This window comes from Dermacentor variabilis, chromosome 2 (assembly GCF_050947875.1).
Source record: "Dermacentor variabilis isolate Ectoservices chromosome 2, ASM5094787v1, whole genome shotgun sequence".
Taxonomy (NCBI): Eukaryota; Metazoa; Arthropoda; class Arachnida; order Ixodida; family Ixodidae; genus Dermacentor; species Dermacentor variabilis.
The window spans coordinates 209,753,627-209,762,765 of NC_134569.1; the positions used below are offsets into that span (position 1 = coordinate 209,753,627).

The window sequence follows — 9,139 nt, forward strand, 5'->3', positions numbered from 1 at the left end:
ATTCGTCACTTTAAAGAATTGTGGGGCTTTACGTGCCAAAACCACTCTCTGATTATGAGGCACGCCGTAGTGGGGGACTCCGGAAATTTCGACCACCTGGCGTTCTTTAACGTACACCTAAATCTAAGTACATGGGTGTTTTCGCATTTCGCCCCCCATCGAAATGCGGCCGCCGTGGCCGGGATTCGATCCCTCGACCTCGTGCTCAGCAGCCTAACACGTTCGTCACTTTGGCAAGCGGGAAAAAAACAAGGAAAAAATATCGAATCATCGGGTTTTACCTGCCAGAGCCACGATATGATTATGAGGCACGCCGCAGTGCGTGGCTCCGGAATAACTTGGACCACCGGGGATTCTTTAACGTATCTATCTATCTATCTATCTATCTATCTATCTATCTATCTATCTATCTATCTATCTATCTATCTATCTATCTATCTATCTATCTATCTATCTATCTATCTATCTATCTATCTAATCTATCTATCTATCTATCTATCTATCACCCTGTCTATCTGTTGTAGGTACCGCCTGATGAAGTTCCCGTCACGTTAAAAAAATCTGTTCGACGCCACAGGCAAAGAATGTAGCTATACCTGCATTTAATTTCAGCTAAAGACCTAAGCTTAATATTAACTTTGTAAACGTTCGTCTGTATGAACGGCCGTCACTATGAGAAAGACCGCTGAAGCGATCGCATCTAAAATAGAAAAGCCCAATCCTATTAAAGCTAAACGTAGTTTGAGGAACGTTATTTTTTATTTATATTCGAGCCAAAGAGAGAAAAAGTAAGTACGCTTTGTATATGTTAACCTACTAATTCTCCGGCAGCTTTCGTGCCAATATCAGTGCGAGGAATAGCTAGGAATAAAGGATCGTCATGAGTGTAAATCTCTCTACATAATCATGCTTATCCTCATATGCCAAGTTCTAGGCAATCTCGAATGCGTTCATTTTGTCTGTTCGAATATTGTGGTTGTGTACCAGAGTTCGCTATTACTCTCGCTTAGCTCAAGTACCGAACGGTCCATAATCGAAACGCAACCCTTCTATGTAGGCACTGCTGGGAAGTGAGGAAATATTTCTTGCACATCACACCCCCTTTGTATAATACATCTACTATTACTACTACTACTACTACTATCATCAGCCTCATAAACCCAGCAGATAATGAACCTCATGATAAGAAATTTTGTATATTTGTTTCTACAGTTCGTATAAGGCTTGAAAAATATTTTTGTTTACAACAATAGCCACAAAAGCGCTGAAGTCAGATTGCTGCCAAAGAAAAGGATTTCTGAAGCCTCTATTTGCATATATGTGCGTGTTCATAGGATACACTTATCCGATGAATCATGAGAACGATCATTCGCGGCATCGCACCCAGCGAACCTCCGCTCCTTCTCCAACCACGAGCGCGTTCACGCGCGGTCGCAGAGCAGTTGTTCCTGCGGACGTATCCCGTCTTTCTTTCATTTGTTGCCCTGCGCTGCGAAACTATTCAAACCTTCGTAACAAGCCTTCTCAATTCTACGCGAAATTCTTTGCGGGACTGAGCCGACTCGCTATGGTTATGACTTCTCGTCACGTGTGGAGCCTAGAAGCGTACGGTGAGGGGCTAGTTGGTATGACATTATGAGAACAAAGAAAAACTGCGCAAAAAGGACAAGACAGAGAAAGAACCACACGACACAGGCGCAGACTAACAACTGGTTTAATGCTCCAACGCCACCTTCCTACAAACAACAGAACGCATGCGCACCAACCGCAAAGACCAATGCCGCTATCATGTAGTCAAGCCTAGCTAGAAACGCCCTTGCGGTACAAATGTATGGAAGCCTCGCTAACACATTTATCCGGCCCTAATGTCGCGATTTCTAAAGCTTCGATTACTTCACGCTCTTTCTTATCACATGCGCGTCCGACAATCTTAGTCCTGCCGAAAAGTGGAGTACAACCACTGCCGTCATGTGTTTCTTGGAGCCTCTTGCATGTAGAGGGTGGACCTCTTCTTTCCGTGAATGCGTCTTAAAGGAGCCGACAACAATTCTTGCGGTACCCATTTTTTTTTCTTCGTTATTTTATTTCTGATGCAAAAATCGACTGCTTAGCGGCCATTGTGTCCAATGCTTCGGTCGTAACGCCGAAGGTGCTGTGGAATGCGTTTTATTATGACCGCGAAATCGCACGCCGGAAACAGGGGAAGTTCAGTGCGACAGCGATTGCAGGCCGCCATTGGTGGGAAGCAGTAGGACATGCCAGCAGTGCGATTTCTGTAGTGCTGGCACCAATTTACGCCACAATTAGTCGACGATGGCATTTTGGCATCTCACCAGGAGACCACAGACCATCGGGGAACTTACTCGCCAACCTGCAGGCCTACGAATTTAGGCATGCGCGCCGCCACGCCGAGAAGGCGAACACGGCTCTGCCGCTCCACTCGTTGCCGCAAAGGCAGCGCCACTAGTTAGTGTAATTTTTTTTAGCTCAAATTCCGCATGAAATAAAGGGCAACCTCATATCTACTACAATGACTGCTGTCTTTAAGAGACAATTCTGGTGAACTTAGTGAAAGCTGACTTACGCATAGTAAACTGACTGCATACGTTTATGTCACGTATACCAAGGTTTCACTGCCAATTCACGCCGCATATTTTTTTTTTTTTGCGAGATTGCGTGCCAATTTAAATTTACACTTCCGTCTTAAACTGCGAACGGCACGCTAAAATTTATCAGTTTTAACTGACGGTCCTTTTCACTCCCGCCGACATCTCACACAAGTTTTCGGTGGTTCTCGGTCCCTTTATGTAGAGCATTTCCTCTCTGGCGAGAATGTACTGTGCCAAACAGTTGTTGGCTTCTTATCGAGATTTCCGTGTAACCGCACGGCGCCTTGTAACATCATGCTTGACATAGAGAAAATAAAGCTAAAGGTAGAAAACTTTCGCAAGGTAGAGTGAGTCCAAACGAAAAATCGGCCATCTCTGAAGGCGGTGAACAGCTTTGAATTTGGGGTTTCAGAACGAAAGGTTGTTTTAGATACATAATTTCCGACTTTGCGAAATGGTTTTAGCGGTTGTCGCTAAGTGAAGCGTTTAAAGAAATAGAAAATCTCCGCTTTCGCAGTTGATATTTGGCCTTCAAGATACACAAGGGCCAATCATCCAAGCAACACCCTTACAAGTGCTACTCTCTAGCCTTGCAAAAAAAAAAAACGAAAAAGAAGGGAAAAAAATGGAAGTAAGAGGTGGTTTTTAACCTTGCAACGCTGTACTAAATGCTTTTAAAGCGTCCTTTTCTGTGTTTACAAATTCTATGTTTATTTACACTACGCTTTAAACGTACACCACAGCAGCTACAAATGCACAATGCGTTTTCTCACGTCCCCTCATTCCTGGCCCGAGAATACATCACTGCCAGGTCAGCAACAGGCTGAACAGAAAAGGTTCAGCAGACATAAAAATGGTATCCTCCTCGAAATGGATCAGTGCATGGTTTATTAATTTGGACAGCTATAAACTTTATCTGACGCGATTCCAATACGAACAGTAAGTATCGAACGTCGAATAGTCAAACGCAAGCGTATACATTTAGAGGTGCAATATTTATTTTGCAGTAATTAGGTACCACGCGTGCACGAACTAGTTCAATAAAAACAGCTATCAGGTAGTCACACCATCAGCTTTACACAGCGAGCACCCCATGTCAATAAAAAATCTGCACGAACAGCTTCATAACATATTTAGAGCTTTGTTGAAAACAAGCTTCCAGGGATTGAACGGCTGCTGTAAAATAAGATGAGTAGTTGGGGAAAGAAAGCTGCTGAAGGAATTGTGTGTCGTAAAGAAATGTAAACTGGTCAATTACAAGGAAAACATGACTGCTTGTAGAATAAAAGCGACAACTGCTACCTGAGTAGACCTTCTAAACCAGTAAGAAAACAGGCTACTAGCAAAAATAAATGTTGTGTAGTAACCCTCCGAAGTGAAGCCTGGAAGAAAGCTTACATTACCCGTTTTATACCTGCATTGCTAGAAAAACGTTTCTCGTTTTTCACTACCGATAATTCGCACCACTTCGATCAGCAGGCAAATAACAATAGCAAGAATTTAGCAGTAGGTTGTCGCGAAATATTTGGTTAGCTTCAAGCATTCCACAACAGCGAAGAGCTCCTTATCAAATAGGAGTATTTAGTCTGTCATATTCTACTCTCATTTCAAACTTTGGGTATTCCCCCCCCCCCCTTCCCGTACTATTTCGCTTTAATTTAAATATCCAAGTTTGCTTTCCTCTTGCAAATGACACATGTTATTTAGAAATATTAGTCGCTTTATAGTAATATCATCATTCCAGTGTATTTGGCATATAATTTCATTACTATGCTGGAAAATTCTCCCTGCTCACCGGATTCAATCACTGTGGCTTTTTTGTTCACCACATGCAAATTAATGCTTCGGGGGCCGATTTTGACGGAGGCAGCCCTTCAAGACGGTGAATGCAGTTCGAAAAGGAAACGACATCGCTGTTGAAGTGTTCAATAGAGAAGGATTTTCAAGGCTGCTTCTAGCAATGTAAGAAGACGTGGCACCAGCGTATTGCGTCTAATGCAGACTATTTGGTTGGTAACCTGATTGATGTGTGGGAAAGTTTGCGAAATGCATATTTTTTTTAATGCAATGCATGAAGTTTTGGGACAGACCTTGTGTATATAACTTACGTATCCTTAATGGTTTGGAAGTTTATTAAATTATCACGATAATGTACGGCATAATGCAATCATATTAACATACATTTTCTAAATTACTTCCTTTTGTAACACATTATCATAAATATGCAATGACATGTTTATACATGTTTATGTATAATGTTTATGTTTATGTTTGCATGTTTATGTATAATAAACATGCAATATGTAATAACATGTCTAAACATGTTATTACATGTTTATACATGTTATACATGTTACATAACATTTGTAACGCGCTCACTGCAAATCACTCTACCTTGAAGTTTCGTTATTCAGCGTATTGTTTCTGTTTCTTTCGCGTGCGTGTTTGTGTTTATTTCGTTCTGTGCGCTATGGGTGACATTTCGTGTTTACGTTTCCTTGCCTTGACAAAAAAAAATCTACCTTATCAGCGTCGCAAGAATGACGCTTCCCAATATTTTTTTTTTTTTGCTTGTTCGTTTGGTGGAAAGTCCTGTCGCGAAAGTGAAATATTTCAATCGCGGGAGACGGCTGCTCTTCTGGACTGTTTTTGCATACTACTGCCATATTCTTTAGTTTCCCATTGACAAGCATCGGGATAAGAGTAGCGGCTCCCGAGAAAAAGACTTTGTTTACCTTCTTTTGATTGGCATGTCATACAGACCATGCCACTGGCTCTCACCGCTCTAGTCGCGCACCTCGAAGATCAACACTCCAATGTGCAGCTGGTTAAACGTGATGAAAGGAACAAAAATTAGAGATTCGTGGCTATAGACAAAAAAATTGCGTATTCTGCGAAAAGAAAAATTGCGTATTCTTTGGGTTGACTATTACTTTACAATCATTGATAACTTCGTTTCAAAAGCAATTAAAGGCACACACCATAACTATCTGCGCAGTTAACTTTAGGCAGTTCAGCGTCACCTTCATATCTTCAGTAACGCGTTCCATTCAGGCAATACAGGCAGTTTTTTAGTTTATGTCCATGTTGTACGACACTCTGCACATGTGAAACAACGGATAACCAATGTTAATTAGAACTACATGTATAATATTGGCCTCCTTTATGGCACATGATTTATTATTACCAGCGCCTTTTCTTTAGTCTGGACCTGTTCTTGCGAAGCGGTCCTTGCACCAGATGAGCGGGTAAGAACAGGTATATATGTCAATAGTAAGAGCGAAGCTGTCAGTTAATGTAGGCGACCAAGAAGGAACAACTCTGACGAACAGAAAGCTTTGTGAATTCATCTAATCCTTTTCCAGTCTTCTGAAACCAGACTATGACTGCTGCAACGACTCGCTGTTTTCAACGAATAAGGTTGAGGTCATAGAGGTAAGAGAGAATACTAATCAACACAACTTGCACAAATGCAGGACACAAGAATGCAGGCGCGTTACGTGATCTTCGCCGTTCTGCTGGCTGTGCTGGTCATCTGTGCCGCCGAAGAGCTGGGTGAGTGCGTTTATACTTTTAACACGTTGAGGACATTGCGTTATATACGGTACTGTTTTTTCCGCAGACCGTCACTGTGTTTGGGCATTGCAAATAGATAAACGAGGAGCGCAGGCCACGCCTAGTGCGTGGTTAATGCCAAGTATCGCAGATAGGCATGACATTGTTAATTTTCGCGCATTATTAGCTAACATTATATGAACAGGAATTTCCTGGTATTGCTATACTATATGCAGACGTACATGACTGTCCCAGCGGAACGAGTGGACATTTGGTCTGGAATTTGCTAGAGCAGCAGAATTTGTTTAGCGCGTACCGGACTGAAGTCGCATTCGTTAACTTTACACGTTTATTTCGCTCACCATAACGAGAAAGTGCGCGTCGCATACAGGAACGATGGCACAATTTGTCACACTGCTATTATTGCAACGCGCTTTCCACCGTTAGTGAGAGATGGCGGCGCCAGTTTACTTGCGCTAAAGCCTACATTTAGTGGCGCCGCATCAGACGACGCGCACTTTTGTGCTTTATTTTGAACAAATCGAGGAACTGATGATCGCAAGTTTGGTATTAAAGTGGCCCATAAATTCTACGCCTGCACAAAATGTGAGTGCAAATAAGACTGCTGTTTAGCTGCAAAACTTACGGACGTATGACGATGCCGTTTATTCATCCAGCAACAATCGCTACATTTCACCACGAACTTCTGTAATGCGTTTGTTCGTTGAGGTTATTATCAATCGTATCACATAAGATACAAAGCGTAAGAACAGTAGGAAGTTCGCACAAAAGGCTGCGCGTTTTTCTTGAATCATGTATTCTTTAGATCCCAACCAACTCGCCCAGCAACAAGTTCTACTCGACTACATTTCTAGTACAGTGGGCCCCTTTTCTACCATGTCTACTTCAAGTTACATCAACCATCTCAGTTTTATTGTTCAGCGCTCAATCTGTCTTTTCGTACTCTTCCTTCCCAAGTCTTTATTTTTCGTTTTTTGGCGCAACAATGTATTCTTTCTTGAATCAGCAGCTGAGCCGGCCCGCGTGATGACACCACGCATGTGGCGCTTCCATGTCATACGCAAGAACCCCGCGGCAAATAAATAATCAGTGGTAGCCCTAACAAACGATGCTCTCCAAAAATAGCGGGCCATAACGTGTTTCCCGCTCTGCAATCTCTCCCAGCGCATGCAGCCCGCATAAGCATAGCTTTCAGGATCTGTTGCTGTCGCCCAAAGGAAACTGTCGCGGAAACGCGCATTCTGGCACCATCTGTCCAGTGAGCCCTATGAATTTCTGCGCGGGAAAGAGAGAGATAGAGAAATACAAGAGATGAAAGGCATTGAGGTTAACCAGAAAGCCCGTCCGGTTTGCTACCCTACGCTGGGGAAAGGCTATAGGGATGGAGAGAGGGGGGCATAGAGAAGGGAGAGAGAGGACATAGAGAAGGGACAGCGAAAACCAACTTTGTAAGTGCGCTGCCCATGAACAAAACAAGGACGAGAGCAAAATAAATCAAGTTAGGTCACGCGATCGTCACAGAACAGGATATCGGCAACTGCCGCATGTGCACGTAAGTTATCTCACGAATGCTAGAGCAATGGACGCCTCTTGTTCGAGAATTGCCGTATGTGTGCCTTACGGAAATTTAACTGGATGTACCAGTGATCATATTGAAACTTCCGAAGTCTAGTGGAGCTGTGAGCCTTGCACACAATATCTATTGATCTCCAACCTCCTATGTTTCGTAATTAGAAACAAGCGTCCCCAAACACCAAGGGCGCCGTATACATGTGCAACAAGCTCGAAATATTCGGTGTGCGTGATGACGTGCAGCACGTTCCCGAATTAACTGCACACATTAAGGATATCAAGTTCATAAAAATGGTGGTGAATGTTGCACAATTCCTTACCCCTCAAGGCGCGAATGATGCGTCGCCCGACACAATAACGACTTTACCTTCGGAAGAGCACATTCATGTTCAACACAATGTAACGCGAAATTGAGAAACAAGTTCTTGCTACTTTCCACCAGATGCAATCCACCCGCTTAGTGAAAGCTCTTCCAATTTATTGATTTCCACGCAATATGTACACACCTAGGGCACTCAGTCTATATATATATATATATATATATATATATATATATATATATATATATATATATAACGAGAAGAAAGGGGGTTAACCGAGGGGCCCGAATTTTATTAGTCATATTATAAGCCAACAAACATTGATGCCTTCAGGGAGCATATGTGGGTTTATTGACCAGTTGCCTTCACCCTAAAAGATCACGTTCTCGTGACGCCTGCGGCAAAAAAGACGTTCCACGTCCGCCGCCAAGGTCTGTGAGGGGTGGCACTGGCTAACACTCCGAGGGTTCTGCTAGGACTCATAAATACCCAAGAAAGTGGATGGGAAAACGGCGCCGCGGTACCTCAATTGGTAGAGCATCGCACGCGAAATGCGAAGGTTGTGGGTTCGGTTCCCACCTGCGGCAAATTGTTTTTTCATCCACTTTAATTTCCATTAATTTATCGTTTCGTTATTTCATTTATTAAGCACAAGTAATTTCCCCTATGTTGTCCCTGGTGTCAGTGTTTGTCGGCTTCTTATATGACTAATATATATATTTATATATATATATATATATATATTTATATACCCGTTTCCTACGCAGGTCCATTTCGGGTGCGACGTGCTTCACGCTGTGGGAAAAACCAGGCGTACCAAAGATGCGGCCCCCCATGCGAGAACATCTGTGGTCAACCAGAAGATCGAGCGTGTAGAGTCGCATCATGCAATGCGAAGTGCGTCTGCCTTAGGGGTCATGTCCGTACGGCCGAGGGAACCTGCATCACCCGTCAAGAGTGCCGCAAAAAGACAGGATAAGCACGTGTTGAAGGACGCCTACGCCCATAACGCCAACATTCACTTCCTTAGATCTTTACTGCAATAAATTCATTCGTTCATTC

General features: G+C 43.0%; 1 long non-coding RNA gene across 1 annotated transcript in view; it reads left to right on the plus strand.

Annotated features, from left to right (window-relative positions):
• The window catches only part of LOC142573072 (uncharacterized), a 9,476-nt gene extending 337 nt beyond the window's left edge, over positions 1 to 9,139 (plus strand). The window contains exons 2-3 of the long non-coding RNA XR_012826204.1: positions 6,086 to 6,164; positions 8,845 to 9,139. This is a non-coding gene — a long non-coding RNA (uncharacterized LOC142573072). The remainder of the gene's footprint in view (positions 1 to 6,085; positions 6,165 to 8,844) is intronic.